Genomic DNA, 7,366 nt, shown 5'->3' with positions numbered 1-7,366 from the left:
ATCCACACCAACAGGAGATCCAATAGTCCCAGCAGTATCTTCTGGAGAATCAGTGCCGGGATCAGATGGAGAGAAATCAGCTGGGGCTGGTCCCGCGACATGCTGATCGGTCGTGGGGGAAGAGCCCAGTAAATCAGGAGCCGGGCACCTCCATGTGGACCTGACGGTGCTTGCTGGCTGCTGGGCACAACACACGGGAGCGGCTGGTTCGCCGTCAGTGATGGCGCTCCGTGTGGACCTGACGGTGCATGCTGACCGCTGGGCACAGCACACGGGAGCGGCTGGGTCGCTGTCAGTGATGGCGCGCAGGGCGTGCACTCCATAGATGGTGCTGTCGTACCGGTGGCCGAAGCTGCTGCATTGGACGGAGCTACAGGCATAGAGTTAACAGGAAGCAAATTGTGCAAGTGATTAGTGTTCAAATTAAAACTGCTATCACCCGGTTGCTCAGCAGAGTTGGATGAAGGATTAGAGAATGGAAAAACAGCCTCATCAAAAATTACATCCCGAGAAATATAGACACGTCTGGTTTCCATATCAAGGCACTTGTATCCTTTGTGAAGGGAGCTATAGCCTATAAAGACACAAGGTTTAGAACGAAATTCAAGTTTATGACGGTGGTAAGGTCGAAGATGGGGCCAACAAGCACACCCAAAAATTTTTAGCATAGAATAATTTGGCGGACTTTGAAATAATCGTTCCATGGGAGACAAGTTATCAAGGACACGAGTAGGGAGACGATTAATGAGATATGTGGCTGTCAAAAAGGCTTCGTCCCAAAATTTGAGTGGCATGCCGGCATGAGCTAATAAAGCAAGACCCGTCTCAACAATGTGACAGTGTTTTCGTTCAGCAGACCCATTTTGTTGGTGGGTGTGGGGACAAGAAACACGATGAGCGATGCCAAGAGAAGTAAAAAATTGATTATGAAGTTTCTGGTATTCCCCACCCCAATCGGACTAAACACATCGAATTTTGATGTCAAGAAGGCGCTCAACATGTTTTTGGAATTGGAGAAAAATACGCTGAGCCTCGGTTCTATCGTGCATAAGATAAATCCATGTAAATTTGGTAAAATCGTCAATAAAACTGATATAATACTTATAACCACCAATAGAAATTGGAGCAGGACCCCAAACATCAGAATGAATAATTTCAAGTGGCATAGTCGTACGATGAATGGAATTAGTATAAGGTAGCTGATGACTTTTAGCCAATTGACAAGCATTACAAACCGAGGACGCACTAGACTCCTTGAGACAAGGGAGATTATTAAGATGCAAAATAGACCGAACGATCTGAGGAGATGGATGACCAAACCGAGCATGCCATTGCTCCGGCCTTGCCGAGTAGCCAACAAGGGCTTGATGAAGGGATTTTATGTTGGACGGCTTGAGGGGATAGAGACCGGACTCACACTTTCCTTCCAGAAGCAGCTTCCGTGTTGCCCGATCCTTTATGAAATAATACCATGGATGAAATTCAAAAAAGACGTTATTATTACGAGATAATTTATGAACTGAAAGAAGTTGTTTTGATATGTCGGGAACATGAAGGACATTATTGAGGGCAAGTGGGCGAGTAGCAGTATAAATTGAACAAGAACCAGTATGCAAAATTCGCAAACCTGCTCCATTGCCAACTTGCACTGTGTCGCCACCGTGGTATTGCTCACGCATGGCAAGACGATCAAGGTCGCTCGTGATGTGGTCCGTGGCGCTGGTATCGCTGTACCAATTGGGATCCACCTGGTACGAGTGTGAAGATGCCAAAGCCACTGATGGTCCTTCTTCCTGATACGATTCATCCATGCGGTACCAACATTTGATGGCGGTGTGGCCGACTATGCCGCAGATTTGGCACTCGGGCCGAGAGGTGCTGCCGCGGCGAGGACCACGCGCGGGGGCGCCGCCACGGGAACGGCCTCCACGACCGCGGTCACGACGACCACGATAACCACGACCGCGGCCACGATTGAAGCCGCCACGGCCCGCGTAGTTCGCGGAAGCACCGAACTATAGTTGCATGTAAGTCTGGTGTTGGAGGCGACGAGCCTCGAAGGCAACGAGGTGCGCGAACACATCATCGAGGGAGAAGGCCTCACTCTTGGTCGTCATGGAGGTGACGAAGGGATCATACTCGATTGGAAGACCTGCAAGCAAATAAGCGAGCACCTCTTCGTCGCGAAGTGGAGCGTCGGCGGCAGCGAGCTCGTTGGCGAGCCCCATGATCTTGTGGAAGAAGTCGGCAGCAGAAAGATCACGCTTTTTGAGAGTCGTGAGTTCGACACGGATTTGCACCGTGCGCGCCTTCGTGGATGAGGCAAATTTCTTCTGGAGGGAGTCCCATACCTCCTTAGAAGTTTTGGCGAGAACGACATCCCGAAGAACATCCTCAGTCATCGTCGAGAGGAGACCACTGAGGAGTTGCTGGTCCTGATCGAACCAGCGGTCGTACTCCGGATTGGGTATTGGCGTGGCGCCGTCGACCGTGGATGCGACGACAGTTGTAGCCGGCGGCAGGTTTGGAGCCATCAAGAAACCCCATCAGCTTTGAGCTTCGGAGGTAGGGGAGGGCTTGAGCACGCCATAGGAGATAATTGGCCTTAGTCAGTCTGATTGTGACGGCTTGGGAAATGGGGACAAGCGAAGCCATGGAAAGATGGAGGTGGAGAGGAGGAGGAGAAAATTTGTGGTGGGTAGTCAGAATATCCTTGGCTCTGGTACCATGTTGTTAATGGTGCAAAAGACACTGCCCTCTTGGGGATATAGGCATGTATATATATGCGCGTACAGCAGGGTGGATTACATGGCAGCAATGCCGTGATTGACATGCCAAGATTACAGGAGGCCTCAATCAACCGAGCCTCAATCAACGGATTTAAGTGCGCATGGCCCATTCCTAATATACATGACCTTCTATGTTTAACAATTGGCAGATCTAGATATATATTGACCTGTACGCATAGACGTCGCGAAAAGTGAAGTCCAGCGGGTCCTGTATGTCGCTAAACGGCCCGTAAACCTTGTTGGTGACTATGATAACAAGAGAAGCTGTGAGCAGGAGGAGCGTCACCACTCGAAGGACCAGGGACGCATCAGCAAGAGCTCTCTCTAGGACGATGGCCGCCGCCATTGCTTTGCAAAACTAGCCGCTTCTTCCATTTAAGCTTAACTAGTTAGTCCAATTATTTGTGTTGGGCAATTCAACCACCAAAATTAGTTTAGGAAATAGGTGTAGGCCTAATTCCCTTTCACTACTGAAGATTTTTGTTAGACATCAAGGTGTTAGTAAGGTCTTGAAGAGCCTGGTCTGTCAGAGTCCTGTTCGTTTATAAACAGCATGTAGTTGGTTGGATCTTTTTTGGAAACCAACATGGAGATACTACACCAAAATCAAAAGAAAAATGGTGCATGAAATTCTATGTTTTTGCACAACCCATGAAATCCTAGGTTAATACTATAGGAACCAATGTAAAGGGTAATAAGATAGACTCCAGGCCAATAAAAGTTTGAAGTGCAGATATATAGTATGACTGAAGATTAAACTATGAGAACTGCATATGGCTGGACCAACAAAGAGCACGCTATGTTATTGGTAACAATCCATATTTTGCTATCATGAACTTACCGATAAGAATTTATTCATCCCGGATACTAAAGACTGTGGTGCATTGGCAGTACAGTCAATAGAAGGTCGCCCCTCATAAACAATGACCTTGTTAGCCAAGTATGTTGCCATGATGAAATCATGCTCAACAATAAATGCAATTTTCTTCGCGTGAAGAATGAATCTCTTGATAACCTTTGAGGCCACAATACGCTGCTCCAAATCAAGATAGGCACTTGGTTCATCAATCAGATAGATATCTGCAGGCTGAACATATACCACAATGTAAGTGTGCAGAAGCTGACAATCAATCCAAATGATATAAGGTTAGTGGTATCTAGAGGCTGAGTGTCATTAAAGTATTAGGGATATATGGTTCCATGCATCATCAATAACTGGAGCAATTGATACACAAAATCAGGAAACAAAAACCAGTCAACCCAACACTAAGTAGATATGAATTAGGAACTAATAAAGGTACTTACGATCTACTTTGGTACATTACTCTATATTTTCACATTACCTGCATCAACGTTGTTTGCATCTTCAATCCTGGTCCTGAAAATGTTGCTACCTTGAGATGCAGAGCTAGGAACTGAGACTGACACAGGAGCAGGAAGGGTAAACCTAGACTGACACAGGGACGACGTGGTGGGTAGTAGAGCCGAATCGACGAGCAGGGGCAGGGAAGCGGTGGATCTGGAGGGAGGCGGCATCGGAGGGAAGCACGGTGGAGCCACTGGCCTCGACGAAGGTGACTATGGGCCAGTGGTCGCGAGCCTTCAACGACAGCGCCTGGTCCGCCACACCTTCCCGTACTCGGACCCGACGCAGCGTGCCCTGCCGCCGTCCGTCCCCCTTCGTATAATGGACGCCGACGAGCCACCGGAGCCCGTTGTATCCGCACGCCTCTGCCGCCGATTCCGAAGGTAGGATTTCGCCCTCCCGCGCGGCAATGGGGTGCACGACCTCCCACGACGCCGTCGCCGCCGCTGTGACCTCCTCCAGTTCCCAGCCCCGTGCGCGCCGCTCGTCCGCGTCCGAGCCCTCACCGCGGCGCGGAGACCCCGCCGCGCTGTGCCGCGAGCGCGTGGCGCTCATCCGCGGCGCGGCCGACCGCCGGTACGCGCTCGCCGCCGCGCACGCTGCCTACTTCCGCTCGCTCGCCGCCGTCGGTGACGCGCTGAAGGGGGATGGCGAGCGATGGGCAGTGGGTGTGGAAGGTTTGGCGGTGGTGGAGCAGTAGGGTTTAGAGGTGAAGGCCATGGTTGGTGGTCGTGTGGCGGGAGCAAGGGCGGGGTCTGGCAGGTCGCTGCAGCGGTGAGTGTTGCTGGAGCCAAGGCCCAGAGGCCATGCGCCGGCAGACGATATAGGGAAGAAGGCGGATGCAACGCTCGGTGCGCTACGCTGAGAAGAATGAAAATTTCGGGTCCAAGTGATCTGTACACGCTAACACGTGTAAGGCACGGTATGGTTAAAAGAACGTGGAGTGCGGGGAGACGCCGAAACCAGGTCACGTTTTAATACTTTAGATTATTTATACAGTACACGCGTACTTGCTAGCTAGTCTCGGACGACGACTCTCGATCTCGGTAGCATATATAGTATATACCTTGTTTTCTTGTGTTCTGGATTAGTTTAGTTGCAGGTGCACGATTTCCAAGGATTGTTCTTGCTGTATTAATTATTGTAATCGCTACGTACCTTGGTTTTAACTTCTTGAGGATATATACGAGGTGTTGTGTTGCGGCCAGCAAGCTCTAGCGTCGTTCTTCTACCTTGTCTGTTTCTGGAGGACCCTGTCAGTTGAAAACTTCTCTCCGTTTATATCGCTGTAACACACTCGAATGTATGATATACGCTGGTGTGAGCTTAGAGCAACTTCAATAGTTATGTAAATTTTAGCTCTCTAAATCACATATTTAAGAAGTTGCTAAATGGCTTTTGGAGTAAAAAAATGTGAGTTCTCCAATAGTTCTCTAAATATAGGTTGTAATTTTGTTTTGTATTTATCCACATAAAAAATAAGTCACAAAAACTATATAATGCAGTCAACATTTTTGTTTAGGGAGTTGTTAAATGGTTGCCAAATGTAGAGAGAAAACGAGGTTAGATGACAAGTTGTTAAATTTAGAAAGTTCATTTAGAGAACTGTTGGAGAATAGTTTTTATGTTAACTACCTAAATTATTGATTTAGAAAGTCTTTTAGAGAACTACTGGAGTTGCTCTTATGCGCTATATCTATTACTACTCTATAAGGATGCAGTGAGGGCGTCCACACTTACGCCGTGCCCCCGCTCCCTCCCACGCTCGCACATGGATGTCATCCACACCACCCGTCGTGCCCTCGCCTGCCTTGACTGTGATCCCACCGTTACCGCGCTGATCCCCCGCCATCACCGCCCCGCCGCGCGCGACACGGCGAAGATGACGCGGTGAGACCGTGCCCCCGCCCCCGCAGCATTGAAGCTCCAAGACAACCCGCCCTCAAGTTACATCCCGCGATACCCGCCGTGATCCCGCCACCACCTCCCGCATCCCGCGATTCTAGAGGTCCAAAGATGCATGACTCCTTCCAAACGCGGTGACTCCTTCCATGGATAGCACCGAGCTCCATCATCCCACGATCTAGCCCCCACCATCAGCTCCCGCATCCCACGATTCCAGAGGCCCACAGATGCGTGGTTCCTTCCAAACGTGGCAGCTCCTTCCATCGACAACGCCGAGCTCCATCATCCCACGATTCAAGCCCCAGCAGCCGTGACAACCGCATCCCCCAATCCTAGAGCCCCCATTATCCCCCACACGATGTCTGGGAGGTTCGCGGCCGACGGCCCGCCATCCCTCCACGCCCCGCAGCCTATGCCCGTCGCACGATGCCCGTGCACCCCCGCCCTACCTGCTGCACCCCCCCATAGACCCGCGTCCCCCAGCTCCGCCTCGCGCTGAACTTCGCCGACTCCCATCCCCTCGCCTGCCACGAGAGGCCCCAAAATAGATCTCTTCTTCCGACAATGGGAAGAGCGAGGGCGACGTGCCGGTCTCGACTTCCTGTGCAGGGAGGGATCTCTGGGAGTGGGCATCCCTGGTGTCTGTTAGGATTTATGGGCTTGGCCCAATTGAGAAATTCAAATAAATCCTAGAAAAATCTCAAAAGCCCATATAAGTGTATGGCTAGGGGGAAGGTGGAACCAATAGCACCATATATGCTAGTTCTAGTGGAGTAGAGCTAGCTTAAATATGGAAGCCACACTCACTCACCAAGTCATGGATGAGAGGAGAGAGTGTGGAGAGCCACACGCGCGCGCACTCGCCCGCCTCGCCTGGCCTGGGCGGGGCGGGGCGAAGGGCGCGGGCGCACGACATGCGCGTGAATGGTCCACCGAAATCCGGCCCCTCGCCTTGCGGGGGCGCGGCTACCTTTTGCTGTTCGATTTTTTGGTTTCTTGGCTATTACGTTTATCCTAACCGATCGCTATAAAATCTCAATTGAACGCGAGATTTTTGTGGGCGGATAAGATCGGGGGTCGCGGACTCGGCCCTATAAAAGGAGCCCGGCAGCCAGCCTCCAAATCATCCTTCATCCTAGTTTAGCTTTCGCCTCTCTTCACAGCCGAGCCGCCTTTCTAGTTCTCTTCATCCCGACCGCAGAGGTGCATCTGCGATCAGGAGAGCAGGTCTCCGGAACCCTTCGCCTTCTAGATCCTGCACCAGGAGAGGGCGAATAAGGTTTTTGGGAAGCGTCTTCACGCGACT

General features: G+C 50.8%; 1 non-coding gene across 1 annotated transcript; it reads right to left on the bottom strand.

Annotated features, from left to right (window-relative positions):
* Positions 1–2,052: 2,052 nt before the first annotated feature.
* On the bottom strand, positions 2,053–2,192 carry LOC111591039 (small nucleolar RNA Z247). The gene has a single exon (XR_004856802.1). It is a non-coding gene; the product is annotated as a small nucleolar RNA Z247 (small nucleolar RNA).
* Positions 2,193–7,366: the final 5,174 nt, after the last annotated feature.

The sequence above is a fragment of the Zea mays genome, chromosome 2, assembly GCF_902167145.1.
Source record: "Zea mays cultivar B73 chromosome 2, Zm-B73-REFERENCE-NAM-5.0, whole genome shotgun sequence".
Classification (NCBI taxonomy): Eukaryota; Viridiplantae; Streptophyta; class Magnoliopsida; order Poales; family Poaceae; genus Zea; species Zea mays.
Note: the sequence above shows the minus strand (reverse complement) of the source record. Positions and strands in the feature narration are given on the sequence as shown.